The sequence below is a fragment of the Salmo salar genome, chromosome 02 (assembly GCF_965601325.2).
Source record: "Salmo salar chromosome 02, fSalSal1, whole genome shotgun sequence".
Lineage (NCBI taxonomy): Eukaryota > Metazoa > Chordata > Actinopteri > Salmoniformes > Salmonidae > Salmo > Salmo salar.
Window position 1 is genome coordinate 14,101,998 of NC_138292.1, and position 19,834 is coordinate 14,121,831.

Below are 19,834 nucleotides of genomic sequence, written 5' to 3' on the forward strand. Positions count from 1 at the left end.
AGTGCTGTGACACAGAGGTGGGAGGTAGATGATATGTAATGTCAGTGCTGTGACACAGAGGTGGGAGGTAGATGATATGTAATGTCAGTGCTGTGACACAGAGGTAGGAGGTAGATGATATGTAATGTCAGTGTTGTGACACAGAGGTAGGAGGTAAATGATATGTAATGTCAGTGCTGTGACACAGAGGTGGGAGGTAGATGATATGTAATGTCAGTGCTGTGACAGAGGTGGGAGGTAGATGATATGTAATGTCAGTGCTGTGTCACAGAGGTGGGAGGTAGATGATATGTAATGTCAGTGCTGTGACACAGAGGTGGGAGGTAGATGATATGTAATGTCAGTGCTGTGACACAGAGGTGGGAGGTAGATGATATGTAATGTCAGTGCTGTGTCACAGAGGTGGGAGTTAGATGATATGTAGTGTCAGTGCTGTGACACAGAGGTGGGAGGCAGGTGATATGTAATGTCAGTGCTGTGACACAGAGGTGGGAGGCAGGTGATATGTAATGGCAGTGCTGGGACACAGAGGTGGGAGGTAGATGATATGTAATGTCAGTGCTGTGTCACAGAGGTGGGAGGTAGATGATATGTAATGTCAGTGTTGTGACACAGAGGTAGGAGGTAGATGATATGTAATGTCAGTGCTGTGACACAGAGGTGGGAGGTAGATGATATGTAATGTCAGTGCTGTAACACAGAGGTGGGAGGTAGATGATATGTAATGTCAGTGCTGTGTCACAGAGGTGGGAGGTAGATGATATGTAATGTCAGTGCTGTGACACAGAGGTGGGAGGTAGATGATATGTAATGTCAGGGCTGTGACAGAGGTGGGAGGTAGATGATATGTAATGTAAGTGCTGTGACACAGAGGTGGGAGGTAGATGATATGTAATGCCAGTGTTGTGTCACAGAGGTGGGAGGTAGATGATATGTAATGTAAGTGCTGTGACACAGAGGTGGGAGGTAGATGATATGTAATGTCAGTGCTGTGACAGAGGTGGGAGGTAGATGATATGTAATGTAAGTGCTGTGACACAGAGGTGGGAGGTAGATGATATGTAATGCCAGTGTTGTGTCACAGAGGTGGGAGGTAGATGATATGTAATGTAAGTGCTGTGACACAGAGGTGGGAGGTAGATGATATGTAATGCCAGTGTTGTGTCACAGAGGTGGGATGTGGGCCTGGCCGGGTCAACACAAGAACAGCCAGGATACGCTCTGGGAAACACCATTTACAGGGAGAGCAGAACAGCTAGTCTCAGGTAAGAAGGAAGGATGCATTACATTATCCTCCTCCAGACATTAATGCTCCTTGTTTTCTCTCCATCTGAGTAGCCTTTCATTGTGGGGAAATACTACTGACTTAGGGCTCTATTCAATCCGTGGCGTTGAAGATCCGCTTTGTAGTGCAAATCACAATTAAAGGCAATGTTCCCGCAGTCGTGGAGACTACATTCATGGTAACCACTGTTGGTTCAATCGTAAATGACCTTTACATTTTAATCTTTCAACGATACTTTGGCGATACGGGTTAAACCCAGTCCTAACTCCTAACCTATCCTCTTCCCTTCTTTTCCCACCCTTTTTCTCAGTAGCCCTTGATAAAGGGTCCTACTACTGTTTACCCTTGATAAAGGGTCCTACTACTGTTTACCCTTTATAAAGGGTCCTACTACTGTTTACCCTTTATAAAGGGTCCTACTACTGTTTACCCTTTATAAAGGGTCCTACTACTGTTTACCCTTTATAAAGGGTCCTACTACTGTTTACCCTTTATAAAGGGTCCTACTACTGTTTACCCTTTATAAAGGGTCCTACTACTGTTTACCCTTTATAAAGGGTCCTACTACTGTTTACCCTTTATAAAGGGTCCTACTACTGTTTACCCTTTGTAAAGTGTCACACTACTGTCTACCCTTTATAAAGGGTCACACTACTGTCTAGCATTTGTAAAGGGTCCTACTACTGTCTACCCTTCATAAAGGGTTCTACTACTGTCTACCCTTTATAAAGGGTCACACTACTGTCTACCCTTAATAAAGGGTCACACTACTGTCTACCCTTTATAAAGGGTCACACTACTGTCTAGCCTTTATAAAGGGTCCTACTAGTGTCTACCCTTAATAAAGTGTCACACTACTGTCTAGCCTTTATAAAGGGTCACACTACTGTCTAGCCTTTTTAAAGGGTCCTACTAGTGTCTACCCTTAATAAAGTGTCACACTACTGTCTACCCTTTATAAAGGGTCACACTACTGTCTAGCCTTTATAACGGGTCACACTACTGTCTAGCCTTTATAAAGGGTCACACTACTGTCTAGCCTTTATAAAGGGTCCTACTACTGTCTAGCCTTTATAAAGGGTCCTACTACTGTCTACCCTTTATAAAGGGTCACACTACTGTCTCTTATCTTACTGTCTTCTGGGGTATAAGGAATCATTAGTGAGGAAATGCTCTGGTGTTAATGCTCTGGTTTTATCAAGCTCAGAGACCACAGACGTTGAAACAACAGGAAAGATGGAATCTCCCATTATTAGACAAATACTTATAGAATTAACGTTACTGATGCATTCCTCTATGGCTGGTCATTTCCTTGACCGTATGTCATTTCCCTGACCGTATGTCATTTCCCTGACCGTATGTCATTTCCCTGACCGTATGTCATTTCCCTGAGTATAATCATTAGTTACATACTTCAAGACAAGCAAGCACACACATTCTCAAGATGCCATTTTTACATAACACCCTTTTTACTGTTTGAAAATACAGTATGATTCATACGGTATAACATCAAGCAAAGCCAGTGTTACATGGCTACAAAGCCACACTGCAACAGCATGAACAACGCTCACCAACGAGCATGTACGTAAAACAAAATGTGTGTGTGTAGTACAGGTAACTGACAAAATAAAGGAAACACTTGAGTAAATGAGGGATACAAAGTACACTGCTCAAAAAATAAAGGGAACACTTAAACAACACAATGTAAATCCAAGTCAATCACACTTCTGTGAAATCAAACTGTCCACTTAGGAAGCAACACTGATTGACAATACATTTCACATCCTGTTGTGCAAATGGAATAGACAACAGGTGGAAATTATAGGCAATTAGCAAGACACCCCCAATAAAGGAGTGGTTCTGCAGGTGGGGACCACAGACAACTTCTCAGTTCCTATGCTTCCTGGCTGATGTTTTGGTCACTTTTGAATGCTGGCGGTGCTTTCACTCTAGTGGTAGCATGAGACGGAGTCTACAACCCACACAAGTGGCTCAGGTAGTGCAGCTCATCCAGGATGGCACATCAATGCGAGCTGTGGCAAGAAGGTTTGCTGTGTCTGTCAGCGTAGTGTCCAGAGCATGGAGGCGCTACCAGGAGACAGGCCAGTACATCAGGAGACGTGGAGGAGGCCGTAGGAGGGCAACAACCCAGCAGCAGGACCGCTACCTCCGCCTTTGTGCAAGGAGGAGCAGGAGAAGCACTGCCAGAGCCCTGCAAAATGACCTCCAGCAGGCCACAAATGTGCATGTGTCTGCTCAAACGGTCAGAAACAGACTCCATGAGGGTGGTATGAGGGCCCGACGTCCACAGGTGGTGGTTGTGCTTACAGCCCAACACCGTGCAGTACGTTTGGCATTTGCCAGAGAACACCAAGATTGGCACATTCGCCACTGGCGCCCTGTGCTCTTCACAGATGAAAGCAGGTTTACACTGAGCACGTGACAGACGTGATAGAGTCTGGAGACGCCATGGAGAACGTTCTGCTGCCTGCAACATCCTCCAGCATGACCGGTTTGGCGGTGGGTCAGTCAGGGTGTGGGGTGGCATTTCTTTGGGGGGCCGCACAGCCCTCCATGTAATCACCAGAGGTAGCCTGACTGCCATTAGGTACCGAGATGAGATCCTCAGACCCCTTGTGAGACCATATGCTGGTGCGGTTGGCCCTGGGTTCCTCCTAATGCAAGACAATGCTAGACCTCATGTGGCTGGAGTGTGTCAGCAGTTCCTGCAAGAGGAAGGCATTGATGCTATGGACTGGCCCGCCCATTCCCCAGACCTGAATCCAATTGAGCACATCTGGGACATCATGTCTCGCTCCATCCACCAACGCCACGTTGCACCACAGACTGTCCAGGAGTTGGCGGATGCTTTAGTCCAGGTCTGGGAGGAGATCCCTCAGGAGACCATCCGCCACCTCATCAGGAGCATGCCCAGGCATTGTAGGGAGGTCATACAGGCATGTGGAGGCCACACACACTACTGAGCCTCATTTTGACTTGTTTTAAGGACATTACATCAAAGTTGGATCAGCCTGTACTGTGGTTTTCCACTTTAATTTTGAGTGTGACTCCAAATCCAGACCTCCATGGGTTGATAAATTGGATTTCCATTGATTATTTTTGTGTGATTTTGTTGTCAGCACATTCAACTATGTAAAGAAAAAAGTATTTAATAAGATTATTTATTTCATTCAGATCTAGGATGTGTTGTTTAAGTGTTCCCTTTATTTTTTTGAGCAGTATATATTGAAAGCAGGTACTTCCACACAGGTGTGGTTCCTGAGTTAAGCAATTAAGATCCCATCATGTCTAAAAATGCCCAGTTGCTACCATGGCTAGAAGAAGAGATCTCATGTGTGTGTGTGTGTGTGTGTGTGTGTGTGTGTGTGTGTGTGTGTGTGTGTGTGTGTGTGTGTGTGTGTGTGTGTGTGTGTGTGTGTGTGTGTGTGTGTGTGTGTGTGTGTGTGTGTGTGTGTGTCAGTCACCAGATCTCAACCCAATTGAACACTTATGGGAGATTCTAGAGCGGAGCCTGAGACAGCGTTTTCCACCACCATCAACAAAACACCAAGTGGTGTTTCTTGTGGAAGAATGGTGTCCAATAGAGTTCCAGACACTTGTAGAATCTATGCTAAGGCGCATTGAAGCTGTTCTGGCGGCTCGTGGTGGCCCAACGCCCTATTAATATCATGACACAAGGCGAGACCCAGATGCAGAAACAGGAGGCAGATGGTTGGAGTCGTACAATGTTTATTAATCCAAAAGGAGTAGGCAAGAGAATGGTCGTGGACAGGCAAAAGGTCAAAACCAGGAGGACTAGAAAAAGGAGAAATGCAAAAAGCAGGAGAACAGGAAAACCGCTGGTTGACTTGGAAACATACAGTACGAACTGGCACAGAGAGACAGGAAACACAGGCATAAATACACTGGAGAAAATCAGCGACACCTGGAGGGGGTGGAGACAATCACAAGGACAAGTGAAACAGATCAGGGCGTGACAATTAAGACACTTTATGTTGGTGTTTCCTTTATTTTTAGCAGTTACCTGTAGCATGTCAACTCAATCACAGTCCCATTTTATAGTCCCTACAATAGACTAGCATCCTGTCCAGGGGGTGTACTACATCAAGCTGTATTCTCACTACAGAAACCAGAGATACAGTATTTTTACCTTTATTTATCTAGGCAAGTCAGTTAAGAACAAATTCTTATTTTCAATGACGCCTAGGAACAGTGGGTTAACTGCCTTGTTCTGAGGCAGAATGACAGATTATTTTTTTTACCTTGTCAGCTCAGGGATTCAATCTTGCAACCTTTCGGTTACAAGTCTATCACTCTAACCACTAGGCTACCTGCCGCCCCAGAATGCTCCTGCTCCTATGAGCCATTCCAGTTCACGCCAGCCAAGGCTTGTGTAAGGCTACTTACTATGAATGTGAGTGTGAGCTGTGTGGCATGGCATTCATTCCAACACCTCTGGGTAGGGTAGAGCAGACCAAACTCAAAAGGATTACGCTGGCACAGGCTATAAACAGACTTCCCCCGTCGGGACGTCCCTCTGAGTCCCTTCTGCTAGCTTGCTAGCCCCGGCCCGCTAGCTGTCTGAATCGCCGTGTCTCCAACCAGCCTCACTACTCACTGGACCGTTATGATCACTCGGCTATGCATGCCTCTCCTTAATGTCAGTATGCCTTGTCCATTGCTGTTCTGGTTAGTGATTATTGTTTTATTTCACTGTAGAGCCTCTAGCCCAGCTCAATTTACCTTAGCCAACCCTTTAGTTCCACCTCCCACACATGCGATGACACCACCTGGTTTAAATGATGTTTCTAGAGACAATATCTCTCTCATCATCACTCAATGCCTAGGCCTACCTCCACTGTATTCACATCCTATCATACTTTTTTCTATACATTATGCCTTGAATATATTCTATCGTGCCCAGAAACCTGCTCCCTTTACTCTCTGTTCCGAACGTACTAGACGACCAGTTCTTATAGCCTTTAGCCGTACCCTTATCCTACCCCTCCTCTGTCCCTCTGGTGATGTAGAGGTGAATCCAGGCCTTGCAGTGCCTAGCTCCACTCCTATTCCCCAGGTACTCTCATTTGTTGACTTCTGTAACCGTAAAAGCCTTGGTTTCATGCATGTTAACATTAGAAACCTCCTCCCTAAGTTTGTTTTATTCAGTGCTTTAGCACACTCTGCCAACCCGGATGTCCTAGCCGTGTCTGAATCCTGGCTTAGGAACACTACCAAAAACCCTGAAATTTCCATCCCTATCTATAACATTTTCCGACAAGATAGAACTGCCAAAGGGGGCGGTGTTGCAATCTCCTGCAGAGATAGAACTCTGCAGGCTGTCTTACTATCCAGGTCTGTACCCAAACAATTCGAGCTTCTACTTTTAAAAATCCACCTTTCCAGAAACAAGTCTCTCACTGTTGCCGCTTGCTATAGACCACGCTCTGCCCCAGCTATGCTCTGGACACCATATGTGAACTGATTGCCCCCATCTATCTTCAGAGCTCGTGCTGCTAGGTGACCTAAACTGGGACATGGGCACCCTCATAGATATCATCCTAACCAACTTGCCCTCCAAATACACCTCTGCTGTTTTCAACCAAGATCTCAGCGATCACTACCTCATTGCCTGCATCCGTAATGGGTCTGCGGTCAAACGACCACCCCCATCACTGTCAAACGCTCACTAAAACACTTCAGTGAGCAGGCCTTTCTAATCGACCTGAACCGGGTATCCTGGAAGAATATTGACCTCATCCAGTCAGTAGAGGATGCCTCGTTATTCTTCAAAAGTGCCTTCCTCACGATCTTAAATAAGCATGACCCATTCAAAAAAAATTGAACTGGGCCTCCTGGGTGGCACAGGGGTCTAAGGCACTTCATCGCAGTGCTAGCTGTGCCACCAGAGATTCTGGGTTCAAGCCCAGGCTCTGTCACAGCTGGCTGCAATTGGAAAGCAGCTGCGGTCATCCCCCTCTTCAAAGGAGGGGACACTCTTGACCCAAATTGCTACAGACCTATATCTATCCTACTCTGCCTTTCTAAGGTCTTCGAAAGCCAAGTCAACAAACAGATTACCGACCATTTCGAATCCCACCACACCTTCTCCGCTATGCAATCTGGTTTCAGAGCTAATCATGGGTGCACCTCAGTCACGCTCAAGGTCCTAAACGATATCCTAACCATCATCGATAAGAGACAATAGTGTGCAGCCATTTTCATCGACCTGGCAAAGGCTTTCGACTCTCTCAATCACCACATTCTTATCGGCAGACTCAACAGCCTTGGTTTCTTAAATGATTGCCTCGCCTTGTTCACCAACTACTTAGAGTTCAATGTGTCAAATTGGAGGGCCTGTTGTCCGGACCTTTGGCAGTCTCTATGGGGGTGTCACAGGGTTCAATTCTCGGGCCGACTCTCTTCTCTGTATACATCAATGATGTCGCTCTTGCTGCTGGTGATTCTCTGATCCACCTCTACGCGGACGACACCATTCTGTATACTTCTGGCCCTTCTTTGGACACTGTATTAACTAACCTCCAGACGAGCTTCAATGCCATACAACTCTCCTTCCGTGGCCTCCAGCTGCTCTTAAATGCAAGTAAAACTAAATGCATGCTCTTCAACTGATCGCTGCCAGCACCTGCCCGCCCATCCAGCATCACTACTCTGGATGGTTCTGACTTAGAATATGTGGACAATTACAAATACCTAGGTGTCTGGTTAGACTGTAAACTCTCCTTCCAGACTCACATTAAGCATCTCCAATCCAAAATTAAATCTAGAATCGGCTTCCTATTTCACAACAAAGCATCCTTCACTCATGCTGCCAAACATACCCTCGTAAAACTGACCATCCTACCGATCCTTGACATCAGCGATGTCATTTACAAAATAGCCTCCAACACTCTACTCAACAAATTGGATGCAGTCTATCACAGTTCCATCCTTTTTGTCACCAAAGCTCCATATACTACCCACCACTGCGACCTGTACGCTCTTGTTGGCTGGCCCTCGCTTCATACTCGTCGCCAAACCCACTGGCTTCAAGTCATCTACAAGTCTTTGCTAGGTAAAGCCCCGCATTATCTCAGCTCACTGGTCACCATAGCAGCACCCACCCATAACACGCACTCCAGCAGGTATATCTCACTAGTCACCCCCAAAGCCAATTCTTCCTTTGGCCGCCTCTCCTTCCAGTTCTCTGCTGCCAATGACTGGAACGAACCGCAAAAATCTCTGAAGCTGGAGACTCTTATCTCCCTCACTAGCTTCACTTTAACCTGTTGGCTATAGCCGTTCCGCTAGCGGAACACCTAGCCGACATTCAATTGAACAGCAGGGCACGAAATACAAAACATCAAAAATCCAATCATTTCAATTTCTCAAACATACGGCTATTTTACACCATTTTAAAGATACACTTCTCCTTAATGTAACCACATTGTCCAATTTCAAAAAGGCTTTACAGCAAAAGCAAAACATTAGATTATGTTAGGAGAGTACATAGACAAAAATAACCACACAGCCATTTTTCAAGCAAGGAGATATGTCACAAAAACCCAAAACACAGCTAAATGAATCACTAACCTTTGACGATCTTCATCAGATGACACTCCTAGGACATCATGTTACACAATACATGTATGTTTTGTTCGATAAAGTTCATATTTATATCCAAAAACAGCATTTTACATTGGCGCGTGATGTTCAGAAAATGTATTCCCACCAAAACTTTCGGTGAATGTGCACATCAATTTACAAAAATACTCATCATAAACGTTGACAAAATACATAACAATTATTTTAAGAATTATAGATACAGTACTCCTTTATGCAACCGCTGTGTCAGATTTTAAAATAGCTTTTCAGCGAAAGCGCATTTTTCAATATTCTGAGTACATAGCTCGCCATCAAAGCAAGCTATACAGACACCCGCCAAGTTCTGGGGTCACCTAAACTCAGAATTAGTATTATAAATATTCTCTTACCTTTGCTGATCTTCGTCAGAATGCAATCCCAGGACTGCTACTTCCACAAGAAATGTTGTTTTTGTTCAAAATAATCCATATTTATGTCCAAATACCTCCGTTTTGTTCGGGCGTTCAGGTCACTATCCAAAGGCATAACGTGCGAGCGCAATTCGAGACACAAAAAGTCAAAATGTTCCATTACCGTTCTTAGAAGCATGTCAAACATTGTTTCCGATCAATCTTTATGGTATTTTTTACGTAAAAATGCGATAATATTCCAACCGGACAATAGCATATTCATTCAAGAAGAAAAAGAAGGAAAGGCGCGCTCTCGGGATCGCGCATTACCAAACCCTTTGTCCCAAGCAGTCCACTCATTGACTGAGCTTCTTTTCTCTGCCCAGTTACAGGAGATGGATGAAAAAACTTTCTGAAGGCTTTTGACAGCCAATTGAAGCCTTAGGAAGTGCAACGTGACCCCACAGACACTGTAGTTTCGATAGGGATTAGAAAGAAGAACTACAATTCTCAGATCTCCCACATCCTGGTTGAATTTTTCTCAGATTTGTGCCTGCCATATGAGTTCTGTTATACTCACAGACACCATTCAAACAGTTTTAGAAACTTCAGAGTGTTTTCTATCCACATCTACTAATAATATGCATATTATAGTTTCTGGGCCAGAGTAGTAACCAGTTTAATTTGGGTACATTTTTCATCCGTCCGTGAAAATACTACCCCCTATAGCGAAGAGGTTTTAAGCACCAGCTGTCAGAGCAGCTCACAGATCACTGCACCTGTACATAGCCCATCTGTAAATAGCCCATCCAACTACCTCATCCCCATACTGTATTTATTTATATATCTTGCTCCTTTGCACCCCAGTATCTCTACTTGCACATTCATCTTCTGCACATCTACCATTCCAGTGTTTTAATTTCTATATTGTAATTACTTCGCCACCATGGCATGGCCTATTTATTGCCTTACCTCCCTTATCTTACCTCATTTGCACACACTGTATATAGACTTTTTCTACTCTATTATTGACTGTATGTTTGTTTATTCCTGTCACGTCCTGACCAGTAGAGGGTGTAGTTGGGTCAGGACGTGGCAGAAGGGAGTGAGTGTTTTATTGTTTCGTTGATTTTGGCCGTGTGACTTCCAATCAGGCACAGCTGTAGAGGGTTGTGGTTGATTGGGAGTCACACATAAGTTGCCTACGTTTCCTTTGTGTGGTGTGGGTAATTGTGCTTGTCAATGTGGTTGCACCTGACAGGACTGTGTTGGCTGTCAGTTTTTTTTTTTTTTTGTAAATGCATAGTGTTCGTGACATTAAATATGACGAAACCTAAATCCGCCGCATTTTGGTCCACTTCTTCCATAGACAGCCGTTACAATTCCATGTGTAACTCTGTGTTGTTGTATGTGTCGAACTGCTTTGCTTTATCTTGGCCAGGTCGCAGTTGTAAATGAGAACTTGTTCTCAACTAGCCTACTTGGTTAAATAAAGGTGAAATAAATAAACAAATAAAACAGAGCTTCACAGAGAATGACAGTGGAAGAAAACTATCTCACCTCCGATTCCTACAAAAATGACCATTAATTAAAATGCACATAATAATTCACAATTCCTGGATTATTTTCCTGCTGTGAGAAGCAGGGTCAAATTAAGATCGTGCATCTGTATAGTGTCTGGAGCAGGCAACAATCCCTTTGGGCACATTTCTCATTGCATGGCACCACTCTGCAATGCAAACATAAATGGACTCCTCCACTTCTCCACTTCTGCTGCCTGCTGTGTAGTTCCATCCTCCCTCATACACTCTGTCAGAGTAACAGAATGCAGAGCGATGGGGAGGAGGGTATATCAAAGAAACCAGAACATTCAAAGCTCCTCTTTGATGATTATTCCGAGCGTATACGTCTGTCCATACTCCAGGGGCCACGTGGCACAGGTTGCTTATTAGTGGCTCTGGGCTCCCAAAGTTCAATAAAACATCAGCTGCTAGGGAGGACCCTACAGGCCCCTACAGATGGTCAGTCCCCTGGCACTGCCCCTGGTCAAAACACACTCATCAGGCATTCATCCTCTCCCCTCTCGCTCTCTCTCTCTCTCTCTCTCTCTCTTCCTTTTTAATTTTTTTCTCTCTTTCTCTCTCTTCTTCCTGCCTCGAGGCACAGTAGGAAGATGTCAGTGAAATGGGGTGACTGTGGAGTTCAAAGCAATTTGAGGCATTTCTATTCAGTCCTCCGAGGATAAACTCAGTCTCTCAGAACAGTGGAGAACCTTCAATGCCTCAAGGGCTTCGCTCCCCTATACAATGGCACCTTCAATTTTCCCTCTCTCTTTACTTGACTAATACAGTTGGAGAAGTGGAGAAACACCTCCAACAGCATCAGGGGCATCGTAAGTCTACTTTTTAGTCAACTGCCTTGAGTCTTTTGTTGATGTGTGGGACACTTTCCCCTTCCTGTCTCTTACCTGTAACATGCAGTAGAGCAGTGCTTGACTTGGACGGAAATAGGTACTGGTTAAAAAACAAAACGTCTATTTTGTGATTGTTGGAGAGAAAAGACTGTAAAAACACCAGGAAATCAGTTCCAAGTAATTTTCATTTTGAAATCTGTTCCCAAGTATTCCCACACATAATAGAGAGACGTGATTATATACAAATATAAACAAGGTTTTAAATTATTATGTTTTAGTCTAATATTATATCTGTTTGGGCTTCTTGCAGTCTACTAATTATTTGTAATTATGTTCCGGCCCCCTGACCATCCACTCAAGAAAAAAAACAGCCTGTGGCTGAAACTAGTTGATGATCCCTGCAGTAAAGCAACCTCCCTCAATGTTTTTCCCCATAATGCCTTTTTTCCTTTGCCGTGAGCAAAGGTGAGTGGTGACTTCACTTGATGTATTAGCAGGTTATTTTCCAATTTAACCTCAGACTGGTGGTTATTATATTATTACAAAGCCCCAGTGTAGCTCTGTACTCACCTCTACCCCTTGTTGAAGGTGGCAGGGCCCACCTATTGCCGGTAAACAAGCAACTTTACCAAATAATGTAAAAAAAATGGGGGGGGGGCAATGCAAATTTGCAACACATTATTTCTACAGTATGACCTGTAGAGATAATTACCTACAGTATGACCTATGACCTCTCCTCAAATCTCCACAACCTAATTCAGAACATGAAGAGCTTGTAAATGAGGAGCCATCCGTGCCTATCGCTCAATGAATCCCTGAGAATATTCCTCTGTAGGTTTGTGCTTCTTTCTCTTATTGGCTCAGCAGGCCACTACAGTGTGTCTTGTTAAAGATGGACAGCCCTGGAAAGTACCATGTGGACACCCTAATGACAATACAGTCAACACGGCTAGAAACAGCCTCTATCAAACAGCAACTGTCTGTGTCTGCACATCATGCCCTTGGAGAAGCACAGACCGATATGATTGGACAATGCAGAGACATCCCTTTCCCTTGTTCTAAGCCGACATTCGTTTTAATGGAACACTTTATCCTAATGGCCAGAGCTGTGCACAGGTTCTCTCCGGGGTAGGATGTGTGTCTGTGCAGTCCAAAGGCCCTCTGGGCCCAATAAAAGCTTCACCTCCTTTCCGTAATGACTTCCTTGTCTATTGCAAATTACAGTCATTCCATGTACAGTGAGGGAAAAAAGTACTTGATCCCCTGCTGATTTTGTACGTTTGCCCACTGACAAAGAAATTATCAGTCTATGATTTTAATGGCAGGTTTATTTGAACAGTGAGAGACAGAATAACAACAAAAATCCAGAAAAACGCATGTCAAAAATGTTATAAATTGATTTGCATTTTAATGAGGGAAATAAGTATTTGACCCCCTCTCAATCAGAAAGATTTCTGGCTCCCAGGTGTCTTTTATACAGGTAACAAGCTGAGAATAGGAGCACACTCTTAAAGGGAGTGCTCTTAATCTCAGCTTGTTACCTGTATAAAAGACACCTGTCCACAGAAGCAATCAATCAATCAGATTCCAAACTCTCCACCATGGCCAAGACCAAAGAGCTCTCCAAGGATGTCAGGGACAAGATTGTAGACCTACACAAGGCTGGAATGGGCTACAAGACCATCGCCAAGCAGCTTGGTGAGAAGGTGACAACAGTTGGTGCGATTATTCGCAAATGGAAGAAACACAAAAGAACTGTCAATCTCCCTCGGCCTGGGGCTCCATGCAAGATCTCACCTCGTGGAGTTGCAATGATCATGAGAACGGTGAGGAATCAGCCCAGAACTACACGGGAGGATCTTGTCAATGATCTCAAGGCAGCTGGGACCATAGTCACCAAGAAAACAATTGGTAACACACTACGCCGTGAAGGACTGAAATCCTGCAGCGCCCGCAAGGTCCCCCTGCTCAAGAAAGCACATATACATGCCCGTCTGAAGTTTGCCAATGAACATCTGAATGATTCAGAGGACAACTGGGTGAAAGTGTTGTGGTCAGATGAGACCAAAATGGAGCTCTTGGGCATTAACTCAACTCGCCGTGTTTGGAGGAGGAGGAATGCTGCCTATGGCCCCAAGAACACCATCCCCACTGTCAAACATGGAGGTGGAAACATTATGCTTTGGGGGTGTTTTTCTGCTAAGGGGACAGGACAACTTCACCGCATCAAAGGGGCGATGGACGGGGCCATGTACCGTCAAATCTTGGGTGAGAACCTCCTTCCCTCAGCCAGGGCATTGAAAATGGGTCATGGATGGGTATTCCATCATGACACTGACCCAAAACACACAGCCAAGGCAACAAAGGAGTGGCTCAAGAAGAAGCCCATTAAGGTCTTGGAGTGGCCTAGCCAGTCTCCAGACCTTAATCCCATAGAAAATCTGTGGAGGGAGCTGAAGGTTCGAGTTGCCAAACGTCAGCCTCGAAACCTTAATGACTTGGAGAAGATCTGCAAAAAGGAGTGGGACAAAATCCCTCCTGAGATGTGTGCAAACCTGGTGGCCAACTACAAGAAACGTCTGACCTCTGTGATTGCCAACAAGGGTTTTGCCACCAAGTACTAAGTCATGTTTTGCAGAGGGGTCAAATACTTATTTCCCTCATTAAAATGCATATCAATTTATAACATTTTTGACATGCGTTCTTCTGGATTTTTTTGTTGTTATTCTGTCTCTCACTGTTCAAATAAACCTACCATTAAAATTATAGACTGATCACTTCTTTGTCAGTGGGCAAACGTACAAAATCAGCAGGGGATCAAATACTTTTTTCACTCACTGTAATTGCTTAGATTGTAAATTACAAGGAGCATTCACTTCTTGCAGGCCAAGCTTGGCCAGAGTATCTATACTGAAATGTGTCAATGTGTTATTTGCTCTCGTTGATCTAATATCCTGATAGTCATACATTGTTCAAGTCTGAAGCAGGAAGTACCGTGACAAGGGTAGGACAATGTTACCTGACACAAGTTTGTACAGTACACCTGAGCATCCATGATTGAACCCACAGAGCTGTCCTGGGTCTTTATTTATTCTAACACAGGGGATATCCTGAATTGAATTGTATGGGGTATGGGGCGGCAGGTAGCCTAGCGATTAAGAGCATTGGGCCAGTAACCAAAAGGCCGCTGGTTGGTCAAATCCCCAAGCCAACTAGGTGAAAAATCTGCCAATGTGTCCGTGAGCAAGGCACTTAACCCTAATTGCTCCTGTGAGTAACTCTGGATAAGAGTGTCTGCTAAATGAAAAAGTAAGTTACTGTCCTTAGGAGACCACTACCATAGTACAGTTCTCTCTCCATCTTTGCCATAATTAGAGGGGGCTTCCCTTAGCTTGGCATCCAAGCTGATTTCACTATATTTTTGTGTTGTTTCAAGTGAAATACTGTTGAGGACAGTGTTCAGTCTGGTTTAACCAGGCTAGTTGTCACTAACTTGCCACATCTCAATGGTGCTGTAGCGTCCACAATGACTTGTCTCAGAGTTGTGATGATAGTCTCTGGGGAGCTATCATTAAGGCACTGTCTGATTGCCATCACTAACACAGAGAGGATGCTGCCTACAGTACATACAGACTTTAAATAATTGCCCACTTTAATAAATGGACTACTAGTCACTTTAATAATGCCACTTTAATAATGTTTACATATCTGGCATTACTCATCTCATATGTATATACCGTATTTTATACCATCTATTGCATCTTGCCTATGCCGCTCTGTCATTGCTCATCCATATATTTATATGTATATATTCTTATTCCATTCATTACTTAGATGTGTGTGTATTAGGTAGTTGTTGTGGAATTGTTAGATTACATGATAGATATTGCTGCACTTTTGGAACTAGAAGCACAACCATTTCGCTACACTTGCAATAATATTTGCTAACCATGTGTATGTGACCAATAAAATTGGATTTGATTTTGATTTGATTTTGATTGTGCACCCCAAGCAGTTACCTAGGATCCTCTGCTCCAAATCACAGTGGACTCGATTACCAGACCAACAGAGCCACTTTATCTCAAGAACTGATGTAACCGCATTAAATAATATTTTTTTACGTTTTGAGCTCTTCATTTCAATGTCCTCGTTTTCTTGTTAAAAATGGTATTGGTGTAATGATGACTCACTTAGCCAGAATGTCTAATTTCCCCTGTGCCCAAATACATAAAATAGTCATCCTTTCCCATTCTACACAGTCAATCAAGAGCTATCCATCACAATTCCACCTGAACCCGAGTAGTATATCTCTCTGTCTCAGCGTCATCATTTCCTTCAAGTCAGAAGTTCAGGAGAAGTGCAGCAGTTTTAGGAGATACTGCCCTGTTATATTTGCCATTGACTATCCTCATTCCTTTCTTTACTATCCTTTTTAAGAATTTATACAATATTGTCTGACATTTTAATGAAAATTGATTTGTGAGGGATTGTGAATGAAAACATATAGCCACCACCTTTGAGAAAGTGGACAGTATATGTCAAATATGTGTCAGATTAGTAAATAATGGCCCCAGTCCGTAGCACAGCTTCATCATATTGTTATGTTACATCTTCCATTGACCTTTTCACAATTATATCCAATACTGTGTGACATCTATACCTGACAGAGAGTCTGAGTTAACTTGAAAAGTATTCTTCAGGCTTGAGAGGGAAAGCATATTGTGTATTAGAACCTTTACCCTTTCACCTTCCCCAGTCAAACCAGCCTAGAGGTTAGAGCACTGGGCCAGTAACTGAAAGGTTGCTAGATCAAATCCCTGACCTGACAAGGTAAACATCTGTCATTCTGCCCCTGAACAAGGCAGTTAGCCCACTGTTCCTAGGCTGTCATTGCAAATAAGAATATGTTCTTAACTAACTTGCCTAGTTAAATAAAGGTTAAAAAAATGTTAATCAAAAATAAATAACAACTCAAAAAGCTGTGGGTATCTGTGGGCTTAACCATATACTACATTGCAGAGCTGAGCTGCATATGAATCTAACCAATCCCCATACACAGTCTGCTGGCCCTCTCTCATGGGGAGCTATTGTGTTGTATAGTGAGAACAGGATGAGACCCTCATGGGTTAGAATACTCCAGGAACAAGGAATACAGGAATTTCCTACTGGTAATACATACAAACATAGCCATCAGTGTGGTGAGACTGTATAATTAGGATCTCAATGATTCTAAACAGTGGTTCTAGAGAGTAATATTACAGATGTTCCATATTGTTATCACTCACTTTCAAACTATTTTATTGATGGAAAAAAAAAATCCTAAAATGTTTATGCTTGAATCAAGATAGTTATTATTTGGTTCACATCTTAAACTTCGAAATACAGTACCAGTCAAAAGTTTGGACACACTCATTCAAGGGTTTTTCTTTATTTTTTATATTTTCTACATTGTAGAATAATAGTGAAGACATCAAAACTATGACATAACACACATGGAATCATGTAGAAACCAAAAAACAAATAAAAAATATTTTAGATTTTAGATTCTTCAAAGTAGCCACCCTTTGCCTTGATGACAGGTTTGCACACTCTCGGCATTCTCTCAACCAGCTTCACCTGGAATGCTTTTCCAACTGTCTTGAAGGAGTTCCCACATATGCTGAGCACTTGTTGGCTGCTTTCCTTCACTCTGCGATCCAACTCATCCCAAACGATCTCAATTTGGTTGAGGTCGGGTGATTGTGGAGGACAGGTCATCTGATGCAGCACTCCATTACTCTCCTTCTTGTTCAAATAGCCCTTACACAGCCTGGAGGAGAGGACCGAGCATGCCCCCATTCTCATCGACGGGGCTGTAGTGGAGCAGGTTGAGAGCTTCAAGTTCCTTGGTGTCCACATCACCAACAAACTAACATGGTCCAAGCACACCAAGACAGTCGTGAAGAGTGAAGCGACAAAACCTATTCCCCCTCAGGAGACTGAAAAGATTTAGCATGGGTCCTCAGATCCTCGAAAGGTTCTACAGCTGCACCATAGAGAGCATCCTGACTGGTTGCATCACTGCCTGGTATGGTAACTGCTCGGCCTCCCACCGCAACACACTACAGAGGGTAGTGTGAACGACCCAGTACATCACTGGGGCCAAGCTTCCTGCCATCCAGGACCTCTATACCAGGCGGTGTCAGAGGAAGGCCCTAAAATTTGTCAAAGACTCCAGCCACCCTAGTCATAGACTGTTCTCTCTGCTACCGCACAGCAAGTGGTACCAGAGCACTAAGTTTAGGTCCAAGAGGTTTCTAAACAGCTTCTACCCCCAAGCCATAAGACTCCTGAACATCTAATCATATGGTTGCCCAGACTATTTGCATTGCCCCCCCCTCCCCCTCTTCCACACCGCTGCTACTCTCTGTTGTTATCATCTATGCATAGTCACTTTAATAACTCTACTTACATGTACATATTACATCAACTAACCGGTGCCCCCGCACATTGACTCTGTACCGGTACCCCCCGTATATAGTCTCGCTATTGTTATTTTACTGCTGCTCTTTAATTACTTGTTACTTTTCCTTATTATTCTTATCCGTATTTTTTTAAACTGCATTGTTGGTTAGGGGCTCGTAAGTAAGCATTTCGCTGTTGTATTCGGCGCATGAGACTAATAACATTTGATTTGATTTGATTTGATGTGTGTTGGGTCATTATATTGTTGAAAAACAAATGATAGTCCCACTAAGCGGAAATCATATGGGATGGCGTATCGCTGCAGAATGCTGTGGTAGCCATGCTGGCTAAGTGTGCCTTGAATTCTAAATAAATCACTGACAGTGTCACAAGCAAAGTACCCCCACACCATCACACCTCTTCCTCCATGCTTCACAGTGGAAATCACACATACAGAGATCATCCGTTCACCTACTCTGCGTCTCATAAAATTTGGACTCATCAGACCAAAGGACAGATTTCCACCGGTCTAATGTCCATTGCTCGTGTTTCTTGGCCCAAGCAAGTATCTTCTTATTATTTGTGTCTTTTAGTCGTGGTTTCTTTGCAGCAATTCAACCGTGAAGGCCTGATTCATGCAGTCTCCTCTGAACAGTTGATGTTGAGATGTGTCTGTTACTTGAACTCTGTGAAGCATTTATTTGGGCTGCAATTTCTGAGACTGGTAACTAATGAACTTATCTTCTGCAGCAAAGGTAACTCGGTCTTCATTTCCTGTGGCGGTCCTCATGAGCGCCAGTTTCATCATAGCACTTGATGGTTTTTGCGACTGCACTTTAAGAAACTTTCTACGTTCTTGACATTTTACGGATTGACTGACCTTCATGTCTTAAAGTAATGATGGACTGTCATATCTCTTTGCATATTTGAGCTGTTCTTGCCAAGTCTCTCCTTCGAGTCTTCACTATTGAGAGCAGGAACTGCCACTGGGTTTCAAACATCTTTCAGCATCTTCTATTTCTTTTTGACTTTGTCAAATAACCGATCTTACTCTGGTTCCTTTAATCAAAGAACCACAGACTGTGTGGAATTGCTTGAGTGAAATACAATTAAAAAGCCATTAGTGTTTTTTTATTAACTTCCTTTTTGATGAGACAGAGAGAGATGGAGAGAGATTCTGTAACGATACTTAATTGATTTTCATTATTAGCCTGCAGTACACAATTGGTTTACTTTGTTAGTTATATTGTCCTCCCTGGAGCTTCACGACAGTACAGTGCAGCCCTTTTATAGTGAGCAAACATAATTTTTTAAACAACGTTTTACATCATATTTGAAATGGTGTCAAATATGCATGATTGTGAAGCGAAGCAATGCAACGATCAGGCCTACTTTATACTTTATTTTTGTTTTTCTGACTTTCTTACTTGCCAGTCTGCAGGGCATCATCATGTATCAATAATGATCATTTACTGCCACCATGTGGAGATAAGTTAGGGGTACGAGTTATTGAAAACTGATGCAAAATACTTGATAAGCTTTGGTTTTTTAGTAAGTTGAGCAGATCATGTATGTCTTCTGATAACCCGGTAACGCAAATTAATACGCAGGATAATTTTATTTGACAGTGAGAGTGACCACATTATTTGATGTATGGGATGGGGACCAGGCTTTGAG